Genomic DNA, 26,226 nt, shown 5'->3' with positions numbered 1-26,226 from the left:
AACGATCTGTGCTGCCGCATTATATACTGGGACCAGGTGCAGGGCGTACAGGTATGCCCTACATCTTTAAGAGGTTAAAAATGAAAGAAGCAAGCTGGTTACTATGGGCAACTTTACCTCTGGACATGTTTTGGTAAATCTCCCCCATATCTTTATTCTGTAGGTCTATACGGTTACAAATATTCCTAATTTATGTAGATTTTATTTTACAACTTACCCGTACCGCGCCCGTACCATTTTTGTTTTAATGGGACTTTTTAATCGCATTTTATAAATGTTGTTTGTTTTTATTTTTGTTTTGAATACAAAGTGACCAAATATTTTTTTTGTGTACGCCATTGAATGTGCGGTTTAATTAACATTTATATTTTTATATTTCGGACATTTATGCACGCGGCGAAACCACATATGTTTACTTTTTATTTTTGTTTACATATTATATTATTTTGAAACATAGAACCAATAGTTTGCATGTAAGACTAACCAATAAAGATATACAAAAATTTCTTCTTTGGGTTAGTCTCCGTCATTTGGAACTGGAAGTTGCTGCCCCAATAAAAAAAAACACATTAACGGGTATTTTTTAAATACTTTTTTTAGTCTCCATAGGGGACTATTACATGCAATACTTGGATTGCATACACTGTTCAATGCTACGCCATAGCATAGCATTGATCAGTGTTGTCAGTGCTCTGCTGCTCCAGCCTAGATCTCAGGCATGGAGCAGCAGAGCGACGATCGGACAGCGGGGAGCACTGTAGTATACTACGTTTTGAGGTCCGGTCAGAAAACCGGATACAAGTCAAAATGAGCCGACCCGCGTAAAATGGGGACTCCGGTCAGCTCATTAAAGTCAATGGATTAGGGGGTCAGTCTGGCTGGGGTGAGGGAGCGCACGGTTTTCCCCTCCCCCTGCCGAATCTGGCACCTGTAGAGTGAAAACGTGGTATGCAGGCACCCAAATTCTGATCAAAAAATTCTGCCAGAACATTGAACCTGCTCAATGTGCAGGAAGAATCCCCTCCTCAGACATTGCTATCTATGGTGACGGCAATTGTCTGCGTGATCCTAGCTCGCCGTGCACTGGGGCTTCACTTGGAGGAAATTCAGCAAGGAAATTTTCCTCATCCTTGCTGAATTCCTTAGTGGATTTGCACCTTTCAAAATGATCCAGAATCAGTGCCTATCTCTGTGGCAATTTGCAGGGGTCATAAGCACTGTCCCATTGACACATGGGGCTTCTCTGGTAGATTGTTACAATATCAGACAAGTTCTGTCTTCTACCGAAAAACCATTCCCTGCTGGAAGTTCTGCTATGGAACTTCTGATTTGTGAGCTGAGCAACCGAATTCTTATTGAAGTCAATGGAAGGGTGCTGCAAGACAGAATCCACACAGATTCTCCATAGTGTATACATGGCTTGAATTTGGAATAATTCGGGACTAAATTCACACTGCATGTATGTTCTTTTCATATAGCGGTCAGTAAGTGGGCAACTGTATGCAAATGATGTCATCCATCCTCTACTGACAAATGATTATAGCCTTGTAGTACTAAAGTGGTTGTTCCTCTGCATCAGAGGTATAGTTTAGGGCCTTTGTTGCGGATTCCGTTCATGAGCGGAAAAGTGATCCGCTGCATAAGGGACCCATCATGTTTGCACTTCTTTTTTTTTTTTCTTTTTTTTTTTTTCTCCCCCCCCCCCCCCTCCCTTTTTTTTTTCCCCCCTTCTGGCCTACTAAAATCCATAACCCTTTCCATTATCCACCTACAGACCTATATGAGGGCTTGTTTTTTGCACCACCAATTGTACTTTGAAAAGACATCACTCATTTCACCACAGTCTACTGCAAAACCAAAATAATATATATATTATATGTAAATTTTGGGCGCTTCCCTTTCTACACAGTGCAATTTTCTGTAAAAATGACACATTGGCCCTCATTTACTAACAGGATCCCGACACGTTTTGTCGGGTTTTGTGCCAGAATTCTGAGTGATTTTGATTTTGTCGGGTTGTGCGCCAGATTCTGGCGCACAACCTGACAAAATCACTGAGTGAAAAAAAAAACAACAAAAGGGGCGTGTTCACTACAAAAAAGAGAAAAAACACTCCGAGTGTGAAGAAAACTCACAGGAAAACCTGTGAGTTTTGCTTCACAGAAAACCGACAGCTCAGAGCTGTCGGTAAATTCCTCAAAACGGAGTGAATCCTGCTACCCCCAGCATGGAATAGGGTCTGTTCCATGTTGGGGGTAGTAGTAGAGGGGCTGAGGGATTGATCGCACTGGGTCTCACTTCTGAGACCCGATCCGATCAGATGTTGTTAAGCAGGGGAGCGGGTGGCATGTTCTGATCCCCCTGCAATGTACAGTAAACTTTCATTTTTAAATTCTCCACCAGTCCACCAGGAGCCCTGAATGGCCGGGACCGAGCAGCCAATCAGGGCTCCTGACAGGGTTTTAATATAGAAGTGATGTGGTGGGCAAAGATGTATAGAATCGCTGGGGGGGGGGGGTGTATATATCTGGTCCCTCCAGCATTTCTATAGATCTTTCCCCCTGCTGTGCTATATCAAACTTAGTGCCCACTGCGCTTGAATAAATGTACTGCCCCCCCCAGCGCTATTATATATCTATACTGACCCCCACTGCGCATATTTATATATACTGACCCCCCCCCCACTGCGCATATTAATCATATTTTCTTCCTCCCCTGGCTGCCAATGAATGAAAACTCTTAGCGGTGGAGCGGAAGGCTGCATATCATATGGATATATGTCTGACCCTCACATCATACATACACAAATGAATGACAAGTAAAGCAGTGCAGGGAGGCTCGCGCTGCTAATAGCTTACTTGTCGTTTATAGCGGTGAGCCGGCACCTGTGTGTGTGTGTGTGTGTGTATGTGTGTGTGTGTGTGTATGTATGTGTATATATATATATATATATATATATATATATATATATATATATATATATATATATATATATATATATATATATATATAAAAATTAGGGGTGTGAATCGCCAATAATTTGGTGATTCGATTCGAATCGCGATACCAGGGTGGCGATTCGATGTATCGCGATACTGTCATGTTGGCGATATATCACGATATTCCCTATTAAAAGCTTGGGAAAACTTATTCTAGCTGAGAAAGAACAAGGTCCCGCGAGAGTTGTCCTGTGAGTGCGTACGTTCTCCTTCCTGTTTGTTCTGAGTCTGTAGTCTCGCGGAAGCAGCCTGCGAGTGGGACAGAACTGATAACAGGTACACTGCCAACTAGTGGTCAGGAGTTTAAGTGTTATAAAAAAAATAAGACAGACAAATAGGACTGTGACTCAGTGAGTGAAATACAGTAAATGTTAATTATAATAATTTATAGAAAAATCGATTCTCAGAATTTTAAAATCGATTCAGTATCGCGGAACAAAAAAATCGCGATAATCGGGCGAAGCGATTTTTTCTTACATCCCAAAAAAAATAAATAATATATAATATTATACACACACACAGTGAGGGTCAGACATATATCCATATGTCTGACCCCTACCACGCATCTATATATATATATATACTCACTCCTCGGTCCCGGCCATTCAGGGCTCCTGGTGGGGATTTTAAAAACAAGTTTACTGTACATTGCAGGGGATCGGAACACGCCGCCCGCTCCCCTACTTAATAACATCTGATCACAGAAGTGAGACCCGGTGCGATCAATCCCTCAGCCCCTCTACTACTACCCCCAACATGGAACAGACCCTGATGGAACTTCCATGATGGGGGGTAGTAGTACAAGCACTAAGTAGTCAGAATTTGCAGAGACTTTTTTTCTGTCGCACAGAATACATTTTGTGCGACAGAAAAAAAAAACTGCAACAGAAAGAAAGGGAACTTGGGCGACAGATTAGTAAGTAGCATCAGAAAAAAAAAGGAGTAAAGGACTTGCAAAAACACAAACCGACACTCCACTCTTAGTAAATGCGGCCATTATCTTTACTCTGTAGGTTCACACAATTACGATACCCAATTTATATAAGTTTTATAATATTTTACTACTAAAAATTATAACTTTTTGTACGAAAATTAGTTTGCTTAAAATTGTCCTGACCCCTATAACTTTTTATTTTCTGTATATAGGGATGTATGAGCGTTTTTTTTTCGTGATCTGTATTTTTTTTTCATTTTTGTTCTGATAGGACTTTTTGATTGCTCTTTATACATTTATGACCGAAAATACACTATTCCAGATTTTGAGATATATATTTTGAGAAATAATAATTTTTTATCATACACCATTGAAATTGCAGTTTAACTCATTAAGGACACAGGGTGTACCTGTATGCCCTGCGCCCACTCCACGGGACCCGTGGCTAATAGCGGGCATCACAGATCGGGGTGACGCGCGCTATTAGCCCTTTAGACGCGGCAATCAAAGTCCATCGCTGCTTCTAAAGTTACAAGAGTGCACTTTCGGCTGCTCAGTCGGGCTCATCGGGACCACGCGGTGTCCCAATCAGCTAGGACACACAAGGAGGGTCCCTTAACTGCCTCCTCAGTGTCCAAACGCTGAATGACTGAGATCCAGGCAGTAGCAGTCAAGTGATAATACTGATCAATGCTATGAGAGATCTGTGTATTGCAAGTAATAGCCCGCTATAGGGGGCTATAACATTGCAAAAAAAAAAGGGGGGGGGGGGGGGGAGTTAAGATGATTTAACCCCTCCCATAATAAAAGTTTGAATCACCCCCCCCCCCTCCTTTCCTATGTAAATGAAAACCTGTGTAAATAAAAATTAAAAAATGTGGTATCGCCGCATGCCTAAATGTCCGAACTATAAAAAAAAAAATCGCTAATTAAACCACATGGTCAGTAGCGTATGTGCAAAAAAATTCTAAAGACCAAAATAGTGTATTTTTGGTCACTTCTTATAAAAAAATAAAATAAAAAGCGATCAAAAAGTCCAATCAAAATAATAGTACCAATAATAACTTCATATCACGGCGCAAAAAATAAGCCCTCATACCGCCCCGTACACTGGGAAAAAAAGTTAAAGGGGCCTGAAGATGACGTATTAAATTTCCGTGCATGTAGTTATGATTTTTTTTCCTGAAGTCAGACAAAATCAAACCTATATATAAGTAGGCTATTGTTTTAATCGTATGGACCTACAGGATAAAATATATGATGTCATTTTTACCAAAAAAGTGCTGTGTGTAGAATTTGAAGCTCCCAAAAGTTACAAAATGTTGTTGTTGTTTTTCTCGGTTCGCCGTAAATTTTGTGGGGAAATGATTGATGTCATTACAAAGTACAATTGGGGGCACAAAAAATAAGTTGAGTGAACTTTCAGTAAATTGGCTAGTAGTGAACCTCGTGGCTCGGCCCTTGATTACTTTAGTCTCCGTGAATTAGTTCAGCTTTTCAAGGGCTCTGGTTGCCTAGAAATGTTAGGTATGACAGGCAACTGGAGCCCTTGTAAAGCTTAACTAATTTATGCAGACTAAAGTAATCAACAGCCGAGCTGCGAGGTTCGCTACGAGCCAATTTATTAATAAATAATAATAATTAATGTGAATAAGCCCCCCCCATAAAAGTTTGAATCACCCTCCCCTTTTCCGATTTTTTGTAAAATTAATGTAATTCTAATAAAAAATCATATGTGGTACTGCCGCGTGCGTAAATGTCCGAACTATTAAAAGATAAGGTTAGCTAAACCGCACGGTTGATCGTGTAAACGTAAAAAAAAAAAAAAATACCAAAGTCCAAAATTGTGCATTTTTTTGGTCACTTCATACACTATAAAAATAATAATAAAAAGCGATCTAAAAGTCCCATTGAAACAAAAATGGTAACGATAAAAACTACAGACCACGGTGCCAAAATTGAGCCCTCATATAGCCCCATACGTGGAAAAATAAAAAAGTTAAAGGGGTCAGAAGATGACAATTTTAAACATACTAATTTTGGTGCATGTAGTTATACCTTTTTTTTTTTTTTTTTAAGTACTAAAATAAAACCTACATAAATTGGGTATGCTTAAAAAGTGAGGAGGCACTAGTGTTGCTGCTACTGTAAAGTTTATTCCATGAGGTCAGTGATACAACATTGGCCAACGGGCCGTTTCTCGCTCACATGCACTTAATCATAGCCATTACCTCTAACACCTCCCCTCCACCTTTTTTTATATCCGAAATGTGATCAACTTTATTAGTATGCAAAAAGGTGCAAAACACATTATAATAAAAAACATTAAGTTACACCAATGAAAATACTGGGAGGCCCATGTATGCACTGTTATAAAATGTGCAGGAATTTTTTTTCTCCTTCACCAAGGAGGTACAGGACAGTAACAAATTGTTTTACAAATAATATGGTAAAATATTGTATAGTAGAAATCATCAAATACAATAACTCTTTAATCACTGAATTGCCCAAGTGACAGGAAAATTAACAACCAGTGGGCAACTATCATTTAACACTCAGAAGGAAATGCACTCAAAGGAGTACTCCGGTGCGCACTTTTTTCCTTTTATCCTGTCCGGGCTGCAAAATAAAAGAGAGCACACTTTCTCTTACCTGCCAACGAGCCCCCGGAGCTCCGGTACAGGTGTTGGGTCCCCGGGCTGTATTCTTCTTACTTCCTGTTAGCCCGGAACGTCACACGGAGCTTCAGCCTATCACCGGCCGAGGCGGGACATCGCTGCGGTCGGTGATAGGCTGAAGCTCCGTGTGACGTTCCGGGCTAACAGGAAGTAAGAAGAATACAGCCCGGGGACCCAACACCTGTACCGGAGCTCCGGGGGCTCATTGGCAGGTAAGAGAAAGTGTGCTTTCTTTTATTTTGCAGCCCGGACAGGATAAAAGGAAAAAAGTGCGCACCGGAGTACTCCTTTGAGTGCATTTCCTTCTGAGTGTTAAATGATAGTTGCCCACTGGTTGTTAATTTTCCTGTCACTTGGGCAATTCAGTGATTAAAGAGTTATTGTATTTGCTGATTTCTACTATACAATATTTTACCATATTATTTGTAAAACAATTAGGAAAAAGGATTAGGATAAAAGGAAAAAAGTGCGTGCCGGAGTACTCCTTTATCTTTGTACAAAATCAGTAATCTAAAATCGCCCTGTTTTGACCACCTATAACTTTTTCATTTTTTCGTATATAGGGCGGTATGATGGCTCATTTTTTGCGCCGTCATCGGCGATACCAAATATGTTTATTAAAAAATATATATTTTACGCTTTTTGGGGGTAAAATGGGGGAAAAACTGACAATTTTCACTTTTATTTGGGGAAGGGGATTTTTCCCTTTTTTTTTTTTTTTTTTTTTTTTTACATTTTTCAACTTTTTTTTTACACTTTTTATGTCCCCCATAGGGGACTATCTATAGCAATCCTTTGATTGCTATTACTGTGCAGTGCTATGTATAGGACACAGCACTGCTCAGTATTATCGGTGATCTTCTGCTCTGGTCTGCTTGATCGCAGACCAGAGCAGAAGACCCCGGGAGACGGCCGGGGCAGCGCTTCGGGCGATCCGATCATTCAATCAAAGTACCGCAATGCCGTGATCTGTATTGATCATGGCATCTGAGGGGTTAATGGCGGACATCTGCGCGGTCGCGGATGTCGGTCATTACGGGCGGGTCCCCGGCTGCTTCTAGCAGCCGGAACCTGCCGTGTATGACGCGAGCACCGTTCCGATGCTCGCGGTCATACACAGGACGTAAATGTACATCCTGGTGCGGGAAGTCCCGCCAAGCCAGGACGTACATTTACGTCCGTGGTCGTGAAGGGGTTAAATCGCTCCGTGTGTTTAAGCCCAAAGGGCCCAGGTCTTCAGTGCGTAAAATCATCTCGGTTTCTCTCCGTAACAAGTTTTTCTGTACTTGGTATCTCCTGGACGTCAAACCTAAAAACTGTAATTCTGAAGTATCATCATGAACATTCTTTGTTTTACAAATCTTGGACACCCCGTTCCCGTTATTAGTGATCGCAGATGTTCTCTAAAATGTACATACATAGGTCTAATAGTTTTTCCTATATAATAATGGCCGCAATTACAAACTAATGCATAGACTACAAAACTGGTTTTGTGTGTAATGAATTGTTAAATGATTTTTTTTTTTTTTTGGACCTAAACCTGTATTATTAGTATTGTACAGGTGCTGGCAAAATTTATACTGTCCAAATCTATAATTTCCCTGTAATTATAGTTTTTTCAACCAATCATTACAGTGAGGATCAAAAGTTTGGGCACCCCAGGTAAAAATTTGTATTAATGTGCATAAGGAAGCCAAGGAAAGATGGAAAAATCTCCAAAAGGCATCAAATTACAGATTAGCTGAATACAAATAAGAAAAAAATGACCTTGGCAGCAGGCGCTCAGGATCCCAAAGGAAGTGGTCACACTCGGGTCATAAAGTGGCAAAGTGCAGCAACTTTATTTGATGTACAGCAATAGAACAATGACGCATTTTGGGGTGAAACTACCCTTTCATCAGATTGACTAGTACTACAGTCAATCTGATGAAGGGGTAGTTTCACCCTGAAATGCGTCATTGTTCTATTGCTGTACATCAAATAAAGTTGCTGCACTTTGCCACTTTATGACCTGAGTGTGACCACTTCCTTTCGGATCCTGAGTGCCTGCTGCCAAGGTCGTTTTTTTTCCTATTTGTATCCAGTTTATCTACAGGACACCATCCGTCTGCACCTGGTACCTTTGGGCTGCACAGATCCACACCATCTTTAATAACCCCATACGGGGTGATATGCATATTTCCTATATGCTCAAGGTGAGCGGCTAATTTATAGAGCCTGCAACCCCTTTCCGCAAGGGAAAATCCCCCCCCCCTCTATCTAGGGTAACTCACGAGGCGCCGCCTTCCGATCTCTCTCTCTCTCTCCCCCCCCCCCCCCCTTTCTACAATTACAGATTAGACATTCTTATAATATGTTAATCATTTACACTTTCAAAATAACAGAAAACTAAAAAATTGCGTCTGCAAAAGTTTGGGCACCCTGCAGAATTTATAGCATGCACTGCCCCCTTTGCAAAGCTGAGACCTGCCAGTGTCATGGATTGTTCTCAATCATCATTTGGGAAGACTAGGTGATGTCAATCTCAAATGCCCAGACTCATCTGACCTTGCCCCAACAATCAGCACCATGGGTTCTCCTAAACAGTTGTCTAGAAATCTGAAACTGAAAATAGTTGACTCTCACAAAGCTGGAGTAGGCTATAAGAAGATGGCAAAAAGATTTCAGATGTCAATATCCTCTGTTCGGAATGTAATTAAGAAATGGCAGTGATCAGGAACAGTGGAAGTTAAAGCAAGATCTGGAAGACCAAGAAAAATATCAGACAGAACAGCTCGCAGGATTGTGAGAAAAATAATTCAAAACCCACATTTGACTGCACAATCCCTCCAGAAAGATCTGGCAGACACTGGAGTTGTGGTACACTATTCCACTATAAAGAGATACTTGTACAAATATGGTCTTCATGGAAGTCATCAGAAGAAAACCTCTTCTACGTCCTCACCACAAAAATCAGCATTTGAACTCTGCAAATGAACATATAGACAAGCCTGATGCATTTTGGAAACAAGTTCTGTGGACCGAGGAGGTTAAAATTGAACTTTTGGCCGGAATGAGCAAAGGTATGTTTGGAAAAGTGGAACAGAATTTAATGAAAAGAACCTCTGTCCAACTGTTAAGCATGGGGTGGATCAATCATATTTTGGGGTTGTATTGCAGCCAGTGGTACAGGGAACATCTCACGAGTAGAAGGAAAAATGGATTCAATAAAATTTCAGCAAATTTTGGATGCTAACTTGATGCCATCTGTGAAAAAGCTGAAGTTAAAGAGAGGATGGCTTCTACAAATGGATAATGATCCTAAACACACCTCGAAATCCACGGGGGATTACATCAAGAGGCATAAACTGAAGGTTTTGCCATGGCCTTCACAATCTCCTGACCTCAACATAATTGAAAATCTATGGATAGACCTTAAAAGAGCAGTGTGTGACAGACAGCCCAGAAATCTCAAATAACTGGAAGACTTTTGTAAGGAAGAATGGGCAAAGATACCTCAAACAAGAATTGAAAGACTCTTGGCTGGCTACAAAAAGCGTTTACAAGCTGTGATACTTGCCAAAGGGGGCAGTACAAGATATTAACTCTGCAGGGTGCCCAAACTTTTGCAGACGCCATTTTTTGTTTTCTGTTATTTTGAAAGTGTAAATGATGGAAATAAAATCTAACTTTGGTGACATATTATAAGAATGTCTAATCTGTAATTTGATGCCTTTTGGAGATTTTTCCATCTTTCCTTGGCTTCTTTATGCACATTAATAAAATTGTTTGCCCAAACTTTTGATCCCCCACTGTACATGCATCACCAGATAGTCATGCAGTTTATTTATTTTTTTTTAACCAAAATATCGCAGAGATTTTTTGTTCTTCTAAAAGAAATTAGAGGTCTGGAATCTATTGTTTCTTTTAATTGTCATTCTGCAAAATATGCCAGTTATAAGTAGCATTACGTATGGGTCTTTCCATAACACTAAAATCAAATGAAAAAGAAAAAAGTTTGTTTTATTTTCTGTTGCCCCTTTGTGACTTATTCTTTTTGAAGTTCTGGTGTAATTGCGTTTATTTATATTTTTCTTTCGTGATGGGGGTGGAGCGGAGGGAGGGCTTAGAATAGTTATTAGGGATAGGCTTCATAGGAAGAAAAAACATGCACCACTGAACTGCATGATGACTATTGCCAGAAGTCTGACCAATAAAACAGATGAACTGGAGTGGTTGATGTCTGCGGAGGATTATGACATAGAGGGTATAACAGAGACTTGGTTGGACGATAGCTGTGACTGGGCGGTCAACATACAGGGTTATAGTCTATTCAGGAAGGATCAGACAAAACGGAAAGGGGGAGGAGTTTGTCTTTATGTAAAGTCCAGTCTGAAGGCCGCACTACGGGAGGATATATGGGAGGGAAACTATGATAATGTGGAGTCAATATGGGTAGAAATATATATGGAGATGAAAATAAATAAATTCTTATAGGGGTTTACTATAAGCCACCAAATGGAAGAGGCAGAAGATCAAATACTGAGGCAAATAAACAAGTCAGCAAATCAAAAGAAGGTGATAATAATGGGGGACTTTAACTATCCTGATATAAACTGGAAGACTGAGACCTGTGAATCTCAAAGGAAACAGGTTTCTGACTATAACTAAAGACAATTATCTGTCCCAAATGGTGCAGGGCCCAACCAGAGGGGGCACCCTACTAGACTTAATATTAACCAACAGACCTGACAGTAACTAATGTGCAGGTAGGACACCTAGGAAATGGTAAACATAATAATATAATTATAACTTGTTCTTCAATAAGGGAATCTTTCGAGGGGTCACAAAAACAATGAACTTTAGGAAGGCAAAGTTTGACCAACTCAGAGAAGCCCTTAACAATATAAAATGGGATAATGTCCTCAAAAACAAGAATACTGACACTAAATGGGAGACTTTTAAAAATATCTTAAACTCTCACTGTAAGATGTATATACCTTTATGGGAATAAAAGAAAACCAATATGAATGAATAAAACAATTAAGGGGATGGCAAAAAAAAAGGATGGTGGGAGCTACCCTTTAACTCCTGAGTGTGCTTCTTAGACCAGAAGCGGACACAGGATGTACATGTATGCCTTGCATCCTTAACCCCTTAAGGACTCAGGACGTTTGAGTACGTCTTGTCAAATCCCGGCCCCCCGCCGCTAGCTGGAGGGGAGCCGGTGTCCGATGCCTGCTGAAATCGTTCAGCAGGCATCGCGGCATATCGCCCAGGGGGGTAATGATGACCTCCCATGTCGGCGATGGCCGCAGATCGCTGGACAATTCAGTCCAGCGATCTGCGGCAGATTCTCTGACGCCCCTGTCTCTGACAGCCCCGAACAGCCATAGCCACGATCGCCCTGATTCGTCGGCCGGTTTCCTGGCTGACCAATCAGGGCGCCTGCTGCGGGTGTCACTCCCGCAACCCGTTCCGCCCCTCTTCCGAAGGACGTGAGCGGGTGCGGGAAGAAGAACCCGGGAGCTGGGGACCCAGATCCCCGGCGTCAATGTTGGGATCGGGGCCCCAGGAGCGGCGGCGGGACTGACCTGTGCCCAGAGCAGCAGGAAGTGAGTGACAGCCTCCTGCTGTTGCTTAGCAACAGCTCCCAGCATGCAAGAAGGGCATGCTGGGAGCTGTAGTTATGCAACAGCAGGAGGCAGACCACCACAACTCCCAGCATTCCCTTATGGGCATGCTGGGATTTATGGTTTTGCAACAGCTGGAGGCACATTTTTTCTATGGAAAAGTGTACCTTCAGCTGTTGTATAGCTACAACTCCCAGCTTGCACAAACAGCTAAAGTGCATGCTGGGAGTTGTAGTGGTGCATCTGCTGGTTGCATAACTACAACTCCCAGCATGCCCGTTGGCTGTCGGTGACTGCTGAGAGTTGTAGTTTTGCAACAGCTGAAGGCACACTGAGTTGAGTAGCAAACCAGTGTGTCTCCAGCTGTTGCATAACTACAAGACCCAGCATGCACTGATAGACCGTACATGCTGGGAGTTGTAGTTTTGCAACAGCTGGATGTTATCCCCCCCCCCAATGTGAACGTACAGGGTACACTCACATGGGCGGAGGTTTACAGTAAGTATCCGGCTGCGAGTTTGAGCTGCGGCAAATTTTCTGCCGCAGCTCAAGCTGCCAGCGAGAAACTACTGTGAACCCCCGCCTGTGTGACTGTACCCTAAAAACACAACACTACACTAACACAAAATAAAATAAAAAGTAAAAAACACTAGATATACACATACCCCTACACAGCCCCCCTCCCCTCCTCAATAAAAATGAAAAACATCTGGTACGCCACGGTTTCCAAAACGGAGCCTCCAGCTGTTGCAAAACTACTCCCAGTATTACCAGACAGCCACTGACTGTCCAGGCATGCTGGGAGTTATACAACAGCTGGAGGCACCCTGTTTGGGAATCACTGGCGTAGAATACCCCTATGTCCACCCCTATGCAATCCCTAATTTAGGCCTCAAATGCGCATGGCGCTCTCACTTAGGAGCCCTGTCGTATTTCAAGGCAACAGTTTAGGGTCACATATGGGGTACTCGGGAGAAATTGTTACAAATTTTGGGGGTATTTTATTTTTAACACCTGTGGGGTATTAAGGTTCTCTTAACCCCTTGTTACGTTCCCCGAGGGGTCTAGTTTCCAAAATAGTATGCCATGTGGTTTTTTTTTGCTGTCGAGGCACCATAGGGGCTTCCTAAATGCGGCATGCCCCCAGAGCAAAATTTGCTTTCAAAAAGCCAAATGTGACTCCTTCTCTTCTGAGACCTGTAGTGCCCCAGCAGAGCACTTTTTCACCCCCATATGGGGTGTTTTCTGAATCGGGAGAAATTGGGCTTCAAATTTTGGGGGGTATTTTCTGCAGTTACCCTTTTTAAAAATGTAAAATTTTTGGGAAACCAAGCATTTTAGGGGAAAAAAAAATTATTTATTTTCTTACATATGCAAAAGTCGTGAATCACCTGTGGGGTATTAAGGTTCACTTTACCCCTTGTTATGTTCCCCGAGGGGTCTAGTTTCCAAAATGGTGTGCCATGTGTTTTTTTATTTATTTTTTTTTTTTTGCGGTTCTGGCACCATAGGGGCTTCCTAAAGGTGACATGCCCCCCAAAAACCATTTGTCGCTCCTTCCCTTCTGAGCCCTCTACTGCCTATTTAACATAGACATATGAGGTATGTGCTTATTCGAGAAAAAATTGGGTTTCAAATACAAGTAAAAATTTTCTCCTTTTTACCCCTTGCAAAAAATTCAAAAATTGGGTCTACAAGAACATGAGTGTAAAAAATGAAGATTGGGAATTTTTTCCTTCACTTTGCTGCTATTCCTGTGAAACACCTAAAGGGTTAAAATGCTGACTGAATGTCATTTTGAATACTTTGGGGGTGCAGTTTTTATAATGGGGTAATTTGTGGGGTATTTCTAATATGAAGACCCTTCAAATCCACTTCAAACCTGAACTGGTCCCTGAAGAAAAGCGAGTTTCAAAATTTTCTGAAAAATTGGAAAAGTGCTGCTGAACTTTGAAGCCCTCTGGTGTCTTCCAAAAGTAAAAACGCGTCAATTTTATGATACAAACATAAAGTAGACATATTGTATATGTGAATAAAAAAAATAATAATTTGGAATATCCATTTTCCTTATAAGCAGAGAGCTTCAAAGTTAGAAAAATGCAAAATTTCCATATTTTTCATAACATTTTGGGATTTTTCACCAAGAAAGGATGCAAGTTACCACAAAATTTTACCACTATGTTAAAGAAGAATATGTCACGAAAATTTTTTTTCTCGGAATCAGAATGATAACTAAAAGCATTCCAGAGTTATTAATGTTTAAAGTGACAGTGGTCAGAATTGCAAAAATGAGTCCTTAAGGTGAAAAAGGGCTCAGTCCTTAAGGGGTTAAGGACTCAGCGTTTTTCAATTTTTTGCATTTTCATTTTTTCCTCATCACCTTCTAAAAATCATAAAGTTTTCAATTTTGCACATAAAATTCCATATGATGGCTTATGTTTTTTGTGCCACCAATTCTACTTTGCAGTGACTTTAGTCATTTTGCCAAAAAATCCACAGCGAAACGGAAAAAAAATTGTGTGACAAAATTTAAGAAAAAATTTCATTTTGTAACACTTGGGGGGCTTCCATTTCTACGCAGTGCATTTTTCCGTAAAAATGACACCTTATCTTCTGTAGGCCGATACGGTTAAAATGATACCCTACATATGTAGGTTTGATTTTGTCGTACTTCTGAAAAAAAATCATAACTAATTGCAGGAAAATTTATACGTTAAAAATCCTCATCTTCTGATCCCTATAACTTTTTATTTTTTCCGTGTACGGGCCGGTATGAGGACTAACTTTTTGCGCCGTCTTCTGAAGTTTTTTATCTGTACCATTTTAGTATTGATCTGACTTTTTGATCGCTTTTTATAAAAAAAAATTCATGATATAAATACGCTATTTTGGACTTTGGAATCTTTTTGTGCGTACACGATTGACCGTGCGGTTTAATTAACAATATATTTTTATAGTTTGGACATTTCTGCATGCGGCGATACCACATATGTTGTGTTTTTTTGTTTTTTATGGGAAGGGGGGGTTATTCAAACTTTTTTAGGGAAGGGGTTAAATTGTACTTTATTTATTTTTATTTTTTTACGATTTTATCGCGATAGTCCCGATCAGCCTGACTGAACTGCCGGTAAGATTTTACTTTGATCGTTACGTCTAAAGGGTTATTAGCGCGCGGCACAATGTTCGGTGCCGCACGCTATTAGCCCAGGGTCCCTGCTATCCTTAGCCGCCTGGACCGACCCGGTACGATGCAGGGTCACGGCGTGACCTCGTTTTTAAATAGGTACTCTGCATCCTTAAGAGGTTAAAGGGGTACTCCCGTGGAAACCTTTTTTTTTTTTTTTTTTAATCACCTGGTGCCAGAAAGTTGAACAGATGTGTAAATTACCGTATATACTCGAGTATAAGCCGAGACCCCTAATTTCAACCAAAAAACCCAGGAAAAGTTATTGACTCGACTATAAGCCTAGGGTGGGAAATACATCATCACCGCCTGTTAATCCCTTAATCAGTGGTCTTCAACATCTGCGGAGTTGTAGTTTTGAAACCTCTGGAGGTACGCAGGTTGAAGACCACTGCGGCCTTCATCATTATCCAGACCCCTACTCACCTCCCCTCGGTGGGAAGGAAGGGTGAGCTGGTCCGGGCCATCTATGCTACAGAGACCATCCGGTGGAGAGGGTTAGTCGTTCCAGGCTGTCCATCTTCACCGGGATGCCCTCCGCTCCGGGCCAGCCCCGGACTAGTGATGTTGCCTTGACGACGACGCACAGGGACGTTCATGCGCAGGGACCTCACAGACCAGCTCACCCTTCCTTCCCACCGATGGGAGGCGAGTAGAAAACTAAAGGGGGGTCTGGATGATGACGAAGGCCGCAGTGGTCTACAACCTGCGGACCTCCAGATGTTTCAAAACTACAACTCCCAGCATGCCGATGGTTATCCGGGCATGCTGGGAGCTGTAGTTTTGCAACATCTGGAGGTTCGCAGGTTGAAGACCACTGAGAAGGGAATGACAGGCGGAGAGTTCACTCGAGTATAAGCCGAGGGGGACGTTTTCAGCACGAAAAATCGTGCTGAAAAACTAGGCTTATACTCGAGTATATATGGTACTTCTATTAAAAAATCCTAATCCTTCCGGTACGTTTTAGGGGCTGTATATACTACAGAGGAAATGCTTTTTCTTTTTGGATTTCTCTGATGTCATACCACAGTGCTCTCTGCTGACCTCTGCTGACCTCTGCTGTCCATGATGCAACAGCTAGAGGCATACTGGTTGGGAAACACTTAGTTTGAGTTAGGTAACAGACTACCATAGTGTTTCTGCACCACTGTCTGTTTCCCAACCCGTGTGCTTACAGTTGTTGCAAAACTACAACTCCCAGAATGCCCAGGGCATGTTGGGCGTTGTAGTTATGCAACAACTGGATAACAGTTTGGAGACCACTGTGTAGTGATCTCCAAACTGTACCCTTCCAGATGTTGCAAAACTTCAACTCCAAGCATACCCAGACTGCCCAAAAATGCTTGGAGTTTTAGTTTGGCAACATCTGAAGGGCCAGATGTTACAGAACTACAACTCCCAGCATGCCTGGACTGTCTGGGCATGCTGGGAATTGTAGTTTTGCAACATCTGGAAGGACACAGTTTGGAGACTAATGCACACTTGTCTCCAAACTGTGGCCCTCCAGATGTTACAAAACTACAACTCCAAGCATGCTCAGACAGCCAAAGGCTGTCTGGGCATGCTGGGAGTTGTAGTTTTGAAACTCCTAGAAGCAGCAGTGAAAATCACTTTTACAGCGATCTTCACTGCTGCCTGTAATGCCACCGCTGCTGCCTCCACTTGCCTGCTGCTGATCCCCGGTCTCCCGCTGGTTCTAAGGTATCTTCTGCCGGATCCCCCGCCATGCTGGCTCACGCAACGGTCGCCGCCATCTTCCCCAACTCTGCCTGGACTTCCAGGGGATCTCAACTGTAACTCCCCTGCCCTGCGATTCGCCAGTCAGTCCTGACCAGCCAATCGCAGGGGATAGGAGGAGGTGGCACCCCTGCCAACTCACTCCTATCCTTCAGGATGATCAGGGCTGTCTCACAGCTCTGATCATCCCTATTTTCCGGGCAATCGGGTCACCAGAGAACAGATCAGCCCAAAATCGCCACAAATCACCGATCTGGTCTCAGGCCCCCCCGGGGTTTGCACGGGGTGCCTGCTGAACGATTTCAGCAGGCATCCTGGTCTGGTCCCTGCCAGGAATTCCCATGGGCGTACATAAACACCCTGTGTCCTTAAAGGGGTACTCTGCCCCTAGACATCTTATCCCCTATCCAAAGGATAGGGGATAAGATGTCAGATCGCCGCGGTGCCGCTGCTGGGGAGCCCCGGGATCCCCGCTGCGGCACTGCGCTATCATTACAGCACAGAGCGAGTTCGCTCTGTGCATAATGACGGGCGATACAGGGGACGGAGCCGCGTGATGTCATGGCTCCGCCCCTCGTGACATCACAGCCCATCCCCTTAATGAAAGTCTATGGCAGGGGGCGTGACGAACGCCGCGCCCCCTCCCATAGACTTGTATTGAAAGGGGTGGGCCGTGACGTCACGAGGGGCGGAGCCGTGACTTAACGATGCTCCGGCCCCTGTATTGCGCGTCATTACGTGCAGAGCGAACTCTCTCTGTGCTGTAATGATAGCGCAGTGCCGCAGCGGGGATCTCGGGGCTCCCCAGCAGCGGCACCGCGGTGATCTGATATCTTATCCCCTATCCTTTGGATAGGGAAAAGATGTCTAGGGGCGGAGTACCCCTTTAACTATCAGGGCGTACCCGCCCTATGTCCTTAAATGGGCGCTGTCAGATACAAAATCTTTTGATATGTTGTAAAGCAGGGTTTCCCAACCAGTCCTCAAGGCACACCAACATTCCGGGTTTTTTCAGTTACTCCATTGGAATAGAACAGGGAAAAATTAAAATCCTGGACTGTTGGTGTGCCTTGAGGACTGGGTTGGGAAACACTGCTGTAAAGCATGCAAATTGCTTTCATTAGAAAATTTCCATACTGAAAAAGCCAGTCAAACAACTGCCCCCCTGCCTGCTTAGACACTTACTAGTCCTGCTGTGTCCATGCATCATAACCTATGTCATGGACACACTTCCTTGATTAACAGCTGTGAGCGCAGGGCACACTCCTGGAGGAAAAATCCTCCCACTGTCAGCATGTGTCCCACTACTGTCAGTGAGGACATGCTGGGAGTTGTAGTTTTGCTAATGCTAGGGGAGATGTGAGTAGACAGCATACTGAGGGAGGGGGCGGAGACCTGCACAGTGAGGCTACTCCTCCTCCCTTCGAGAGGAATTCAGACTAGTGAGCTAAATGAAGTGTAATTAAAAAAATAATTGTGCTAAACACATAAAAATGTGTACATGGTCAGGTTAAGGTACTGAGTGATATATTAAGTTTTTTGTTGGATCTTACGGGTTCGCTTTAAGGGTTTAAACAAAAGTACAATAGATATGTACAGGATACATTCACACGGGCGGGGGTTTACAGCAAGTTTCCCGCTTCAAGTTTGAGAAGCGGCACACTTTCCGCTGCAGCTCAAACTCCCAGCGGGAAACTGTGAACCCTTGCTCATGTGACTGTACCCTAAAAACACTAAAATTAAACTAACACTAAATAAAGAGTAAAAAACTACATATACACTACACCCTTACACCGTTGTTCTCCCCCCCCCTTTTCAATAAAAATAAAAAAACTTCTTGTACGGCAGTGTTTCCAAAACAGAGCCTCCAGCTGTTGCAAAATAACTCCTAGTATTGCCGGACAGCCATTGACTGTCCAGGCATGTTGGGTCAGGTTAGCTTCAAAGGTGGAAAGAAGCTGCGCAATCGCAGTGAAACGCGTTGCACCTTGGTAATAAAGTTTTTATTTTCACCTTGTTCTGCACTGTGAGTAGTTCCTGCACCCAGCAGAGCCGGTGGTTACCTTTTTAAAGCTATCCTGATCCATACATCTACAGCCGGAAGGCAGCGGACCTCTTTATATTCATTACCATTGTTGTGTATGGGGCTGCACAACATTTCAGGGTAAGCGGTCTATCTCCCCTATGGAGCGCTTTCTGTCCTATGTTTAGACAGGCAGGAGAAATTGCATTACACATTTTGGGGGTCTTTTTATCCTTTTACCCCTTATGAAAAGGTAAAGTTGGGATCTACACCAGCATTTTAGTGTAGGTAAAAAAACTAACTTTTTTACATGCTGTTGTTGCCCCATACTTCTCATTTTCATGAGAGGTAAAAGGAAAAGAAGACCCCCAAAATTTGTAACACCATTTCTCCCAAGTACGGAAATACCCTATATTAGGGATAGACAGATATCGTTTTATTTATTTATTTATTTATTTTTTTGGGGGGGGGGGCGATACCGATAATCTGTCACCTTTCCGGCCTATAGCCGATAACTTATACCGGAATATCGGTATAAGTTATCGGCTATTTCAACCTCCCCAAAAATTGGGGTAACATCAGCATTTTAGTGAAGAGAGAAAAGAAAACATTTTCAGTTTTACATTCAACTTTATTGAAAATTCGAAAAACACCTGTGGGGTGTTAAGGCTCACTGTACCCCTTATGTTCCTTGAGGGGTTTAGTTTCCCAAATAGTGAGCCATGTGGGGTTTTTCCCTTTTCTGGCACCATGGGGTCTTCCTAAATGAGACATGCCATGCAAAAACCATTGTCGCTCCTTCTATTCTGAGCCCTCTAGTGCGCTCACAGAGCACTTAACATCCACATATCAAGTATTTCCTTACTCGTGAGAAATTGGGTTACAAATTTTGGGGGCTTTTCTCCTTTTACCCCTTGTAAAAATAAAAAATATGGGTCCACAAGAACAGGTCAGTGTAAAAAAAAAAATGAAGATTCTGAATTTTCGCCTCCACTTTGCTGCTATTCCTGTGAAACACCTAAAGGGTAAACAAACTTTCTGAATGGCATTTTGAATACATTGCAGTTTTCATAATGGGGTCCATTATGGGTTATTTATAACATAAAGACCCTCAAATTAACTTCAAAACTGAACTGGTCCCTAAAATTTCAGATTTTGAAATTTAGGTGAAAAATTGTAAAAATTGCTGCTATACTTTGAAGCCCTCTAATGTCTTCAAAATGTAAAACATGTCCACTTTATGATGCCAACATAAAGTATACATATTTTATATGTGAATCAATATATAATTTATTTGGTATGTCCACTTTCCTTACAAGCAGAGAGCTTCAAAGTTATAAAAGTGCTAAACTTTCAAAATTTTCATGAAATTTTAGAATGTTTCATCAAGAAACGATGCAAGTATCATAAGTTAAAAGCATTTGCGTTATTAATGCTTAAAGGGACAGTGGTCAGCAATCCAAAAAAAAGCTCTGGTCCTTAAGGTGAAAATAGGCTTGGTCCTTAACCTCTTAAGGACCCAGCCAATTTTCACTGTAGGACCCGGCCATTTTTTGAACATCTGACCACTTTCACTTTAAGCATTAACTCTGGGATGCTTTAACCTTTCATTCTGATTCCGAGATTGTTTTTTCGTGACATATTCTACTTTGTTAGTGGTAAAATTTTGTTGATACTTGCATCGTTTCTTGGTGAAAAATTCCAAAATTTGATGAGAAAATTGAAAATTTTGCATTTTTTTTTTTTTAACTTTTGAAGCTCTCTGCTTATATAAGGAAAATGAATATTCCAAATAAATTATATATTGATTCACACATACAACATCATAAAGTTGACATGTTTTTACTTTTGGAAGACATCAGAGGGCTTCAAAGTATAGCAGCAATTTTAAAATTTTTCACAAAATTTTCAAAATCGAAATTTTTCTGGGACCTGTTCTGTTTTGAAGGGCTTTTATATTAGAAATGCCCCACAAATGACCCCATTATAAAAACTGCACCCCTCAAAGTATTCAAAATTACATTCAAAAGGTTTGTTAACCCTTTAGGTGTTTCACAGGAATAGCAGCAAATTGAAGGAGAAAATTCAAAATCTTCATTTTTTACACTTGCATGTTCTTGTAGACCCATTTTTTTTTTTATTTTTATTTTTTGCAAGGGGTAAAAGGAGAGACGTCTTCCTAAAATGTGTGACCCAATTTCTCTCGAGTAAGGAAATACCTCGTATGTGGATGTCAAGTGTTCGGCGGGTGCACTAGAGGGCTCAGAAGGGAAGGAGCGACAGATCCTTCCCTCTAGGGATTTTGGAGAGTGAGTTTTTCTGACATGGTTTTTGGGGGCATGTTGCATTTAGGAAGCCCCTATGGTGTCAGGACAGCAAAAAAAAAAAAAAAACACATGGCATACTATTTTGGAAACTACAACCCGCAAGGAACGTAACAAGGGGTACAGTGAGCCTTAATCCCCAACAGGTGTTTGATAAATGTTCATTAAGTGGGATGTGAAAAGGAAAAATGCAGTGGTAAAAGGAGAAAATGTCATTGTAAATTTGTAAGTACATTTTTTTGGAGTAAGGACATACCTCATGTCTGGGCGTAAACAGCATGCACAACGGTCTCAGAGGTGCCGGAGATCAGTCAGGGTCCTTGAGCTGTGTATTTCTCCTATGGAGCCAGAACAGTGGGACCCCCCCTCAAGGGGCATTACATGGGGTAAATAGCTGGGGTACACTAAATAACTAAAATGGGGTACAGTGGGACATAAAATCATAAAAACAGGTTATGTTCCCAGAATGATGATCCAGAGCATAGCCAAAACTAAAAAATATGCCCACCCCAAACCCTATGCTCTGAATCATCATTCTGGGAATGTGATGTGTGTGGCCGTCCCTAACCTGTTGCCTCAAATGCGCACCGCGCGCAGGTGGAGAGAGTGCTGCGCATTTGAGGCAACGTAAAAGTCCCTGATGATAGTGACTCGGTGACCCTTGACCCATTTTTTTTATAAAAAAAAAATACCCCCAGAGGTCTTATCAGTTTTTTTTATTTTTTATTATTAAACATTTTTTTGGCCAATTTTGTGGTTTTATGGGGTTAAAACTTGGAATGTACTCTGGACTTGGTACATTGGGGTCAAATTGTGGAAAATTAAAATGAAGAGGGAAAATTTTGTACTCCATAGAAGTGTGATACTCCCTGAAGCAATCCTTAATGCAGAGGCCCGGCTGATCGGGGCAAGTGTCACACTGAGTGGTGGTGTCCTTCCGTATCCCCCTCTTGTAACACACTCTGCATCTTTTCTGGGCTCGTCCCATCTTTCCAGTGTGGGGGACCTCACCTGAAAGTGTTGGCCTGGGACGATCCTGGCACCTAATATTTCTAGTTCCTTGGGAAGTCCGGCCTGCTCTTTCCCGGTCGCCAAAGATCAGGACCTTTAGGACTTCTTCTTTTTGGAACTGGAGGAATGTCCCTGTGTTGCCATCGTACTGGGACAGTACAAAAGAGTTGTACATGGCAACCTGTACCATGTAGACCCCAACTTTCTTGTACCATACCCATGTTTTCCGCATGGCGTTATATGGCTTGAGGACTTGATCAGAAAGATCAACTCCCCCCCCCATATACCGATTGTAGTCCAGAATACAATCGGGCTTGAGGACCGTTGTTGTGGTACCTCGCACAGGGACAGGTGAGCTGCCGTTACCATGAATAGTGGTCAGCATAAGGACATCCCTCTTATACTTGACCAGCAACAGGTTTTCATGGGTAAGGGCACGGGACTCACCCTTGGGAATAGGTGTCTTAACTAAATATAGAGGGAGGCCTCTCTGTTTTTTCCGCACGGTCCCACAAGCGGACGTCGATCTGGCGGCAAGGGATGTGAACAGAGGGATGCTGGTATAAAAGTTGTCCACGTACACTTGGTAACCCATCCAGCAATGGGTGCACAAGCTCCCAAACGATTTTCCCGCTAACACTCAGAGTGGGGGAACAATCTGGGGGTTCAATACGGGAATCTCGTCCCTCATACACTCTAAACTTGAGAGTGTACCCGGAGATACACTCACAAAGTTTATAGAGCTTCACGCCATATCGCGCCCGCTTCGAGGGAATTTACTGGCGGAAGATGAGTCTCCCCTTAAAACTGATAAGAGACTCATCAACCGAGAGCTCCCTAAGCGGTACGTAGGCCTCCAAAAATTTGGCCCCAAAGTGATCGATGACCGGCCTCACTTTGTAAAGCCGGTCATGGGCGGGATCACCTCGGGGTGGACATGCCGCATTATCTGCATAATGCAGGCATTTCCAAATGGCCTCGAACCGCTGCTGTGTCATGACCATACTGTAAAGCAGTGTCTGGTATAGGACGTCCCCGCTCCAGTACTGCCTGACACTTTGCATTTTGACCAGGCCCATATGCAGCAAGAGGTCCCAAAATGTCCTAATTTCTGCTGCACTGACGGCGTACCATTCATTGGACCTGGCCAAAAAAGAATCCGGGTGGTGGGCGATGAACTGCCTGGCGTACAGATTTGTCTGCTCCACCATCAGATTAACAAAACGGTCACTGAAAAAATAACTGAAATAGTCAATTTCAGGGAATCCAGAATTGTCAATCCGGATTCCGGAGTCGCCAACAAACTCCGCAATCCGTGGCTGATAAGCCTCTGGGGGTCTCCAGGTTCACCGGAAGGGAGCTCCGGTAAACTTGTCTGGGGGGTCGGACTCCTAGTACGAGCAGCATCACCACTCGCACTAGTGCCGGCCACTGGGCCTTTATCATGGGGGGTGCGTGGCCTCGCCTGGTGGCGTCTCCGCCGCCGTGCAGGGGGCTTATCATCAGTACTAGATGATGAGGAGGACGATGAAGAACACAGGAATGGTGGATCTTCATCATCCTCACTGGCCGAGTCGGAGGCAAGAAAAGCATATGCCTCCGCTACCAAAAATGCCCGGCGAGCCATCGCCTCTTTTCTACGGTGGCGGGGGGGGATCATGTACTGTGTGTGTGCTTGGTGTAACTATGTATAACTGTGTGTGATTAGAAATCACACACCGTTATATGGGAGGAAAAAGTGCTGCAGCCACTTTTTTTTTTTTTTACTTTTTACCCTACCTTTTCCCTGGATTGTATTTTTTCCCTGATCTATGGGGGGCTTCTTTTCTTCTGTGGGGGCTCCGATCTCAGCAGAGGGGGGTCCCGGTCTTCCTCCAGCAGCTCTGACCGCTGACTAAACTCAGCCAGTGGCGGGAGCTGCGGGAAGATGCTGTTAACCCCTCCCCTGCCGGCTGCTATTGGCTGGACGATCGTCCAGCCAATAGCAGTGATCCTGGGGGGGGGGGGGGGACTAAATCGCCACCTCCCCATAGATACAGTGGGTGATAGGGGGTGTATCATACACCCCCCGATCACCTTGTATCTCCAGGTCAGCGGGTCACACGCATCGCCGGAATAGCCGCAAATCGCATGTGTGAATTCACATGCGATTTGCGGCGATCGCCAACATGGGGAGGGGGGTCTGATGACCCCCCTGGGCATTTGCACGGGATGCCTGCTGAACAATTTCAACAGGCATCCCGACCCGATTTCCGCACGGCGGGGACAGGAACGTGTCGGGACGTAACGTTACGTCATGGGTCCTGAACGGGTTAAAACTGATAAGAGACTCCTCAACCGAGAGCTCCCTAAGCAGTACGTAGGCCTCCAAAAATTTGGCCCCAAAGTGATCGATGACTGGCCTCACTTTGTAAAGCCGGTCATGGGCGGGATCACCTCGGGGTGGACATGCCTCATTATCTGCATAATGAAGGCATTTCCAAATAGCCTCGAACCGCTTACGTGTCATGGCCATACTGTACAGCGGGGGTCTGCTATAGGATGTCCCCGCTTCAGTACTGCCTGACACTGGGCTTTTTGACCAGGCCCATATGCAGCAAGAGGCCCCAAAATGTCCTCATTTCTGCTGCACTGACAGCGTACCATTCATTGGACCTGGACAAAAAAGAATCTGGGTGGTGGGCGATGAACTGCCTGGCGTACAGATTCGTCTGCTCCACCATTAGATTGACCAGGCTGTCACTGAAAAAATAACTAAAATAGTCAAATTCAGTGAACCCAGCCGTGTCAATCCAGATTCCGGAGTCGCCAACAAACTCCGGAACCCGTGGCTGATAACCCTCTGGGGGTCTCCAGACAGGTTCACCGGAAGGGAGCTCCGGTAAATTCGCCTGGGGGGTCGGACTGCTAGTACGAGCGGCATCACCACTCGCACTAGTGCCAGCCACTGGGGCACTTTCATGGGGGGTGCGCGACCTCGTCTGGCGGCATCTCCGCTGCCTTCTGGGGGGCTCATCATCACTACTGGATGATGAGGAGGACAAGAAAGAACACAGGAATGTTGGATCTTCCTCGTCCTCACTGGCAGATTCTGATTCGGAGGCAAGAAAAGCGTATGCCTCCGCCGCTGAAAATGCCCGGCGAGCCATCTCCTTTTATCTACAGTGGAGGGTGGAGCGGGGGAGTATGTAGTGAGTGCTTGGTGTAACTATGTATAACGGTGTGTGATTAGTAATCACACACCGTTATGTGAGCAAAAAAAAAACAAACGCTGCGGCACAAAAAAAGCTGGGGAGGGGGGGCAAATCGCAGGGCCCGGGTCACGCTACAAAAAGAGGACATTTACTCTTGAGCCCTATTAGGGGTGGGGGCGGGGGGTGTTTTGTTTATTTATTTATTTATTTTTTTACTTTATTTACATGGATTTCCCTACCTTTCCCTCTGGTTGATTCTGTCCCTGATCTAGGGAATCTTCGGGTCTCCTGAGGCGATCCGATGGGGGCAGAGGGGGGGTCCCTGGCTCCTCTTGCAGCTCTGAAGGCTGACTGAACCCAGCTAACGGTCAGCGCTGCAGAGGATGCCGTTTAACCCCTCCCCTGCCGGCTGCTCCTGGGGGGGGGGGGGTGGCGAAATCGCCACCTCCCCATAGATACAGTAGGTGATAGGGGGTGTATTCTACACCCCCGATCACCTTGTATCTCTGGGTCATCGGGTCACACATGAC

General features: G+C 43.6%; 1 protein-coding gene across 2 annotated transcripts in view; it reads left to right on the top strand.

Annotated features, from left to right (window-relative positions):
- The window catches only part of LOC130293792 (zinc finger protein 271-like), a 47,268-nt gene that overhangs the window by 2,075 nt on the left and 18,967 nt on the right, over positions 1 to 26,226 (top strand). The window lies entirely within an intron of this gene.

This window comes from Hyla sarda, chromosome 10 (genome assembly GCF_029499605.1).
Source record: "Hyla sarda isolate aHylSar1 chromosome 10, aHylSar1.hap1, whole genome shotgun sequence".
Classification (NCBI taxonomy): Eukaryota; Metazoa; Chordata; class Amphibia; order Anura; family Hylidae; genus Hyla; species Hyla sarda.
The sequence above is the reverse complement of the archived record's forward strand: the minus strand, read 5'-3'. Positions and strand labels throughout refer to the sequence as shown.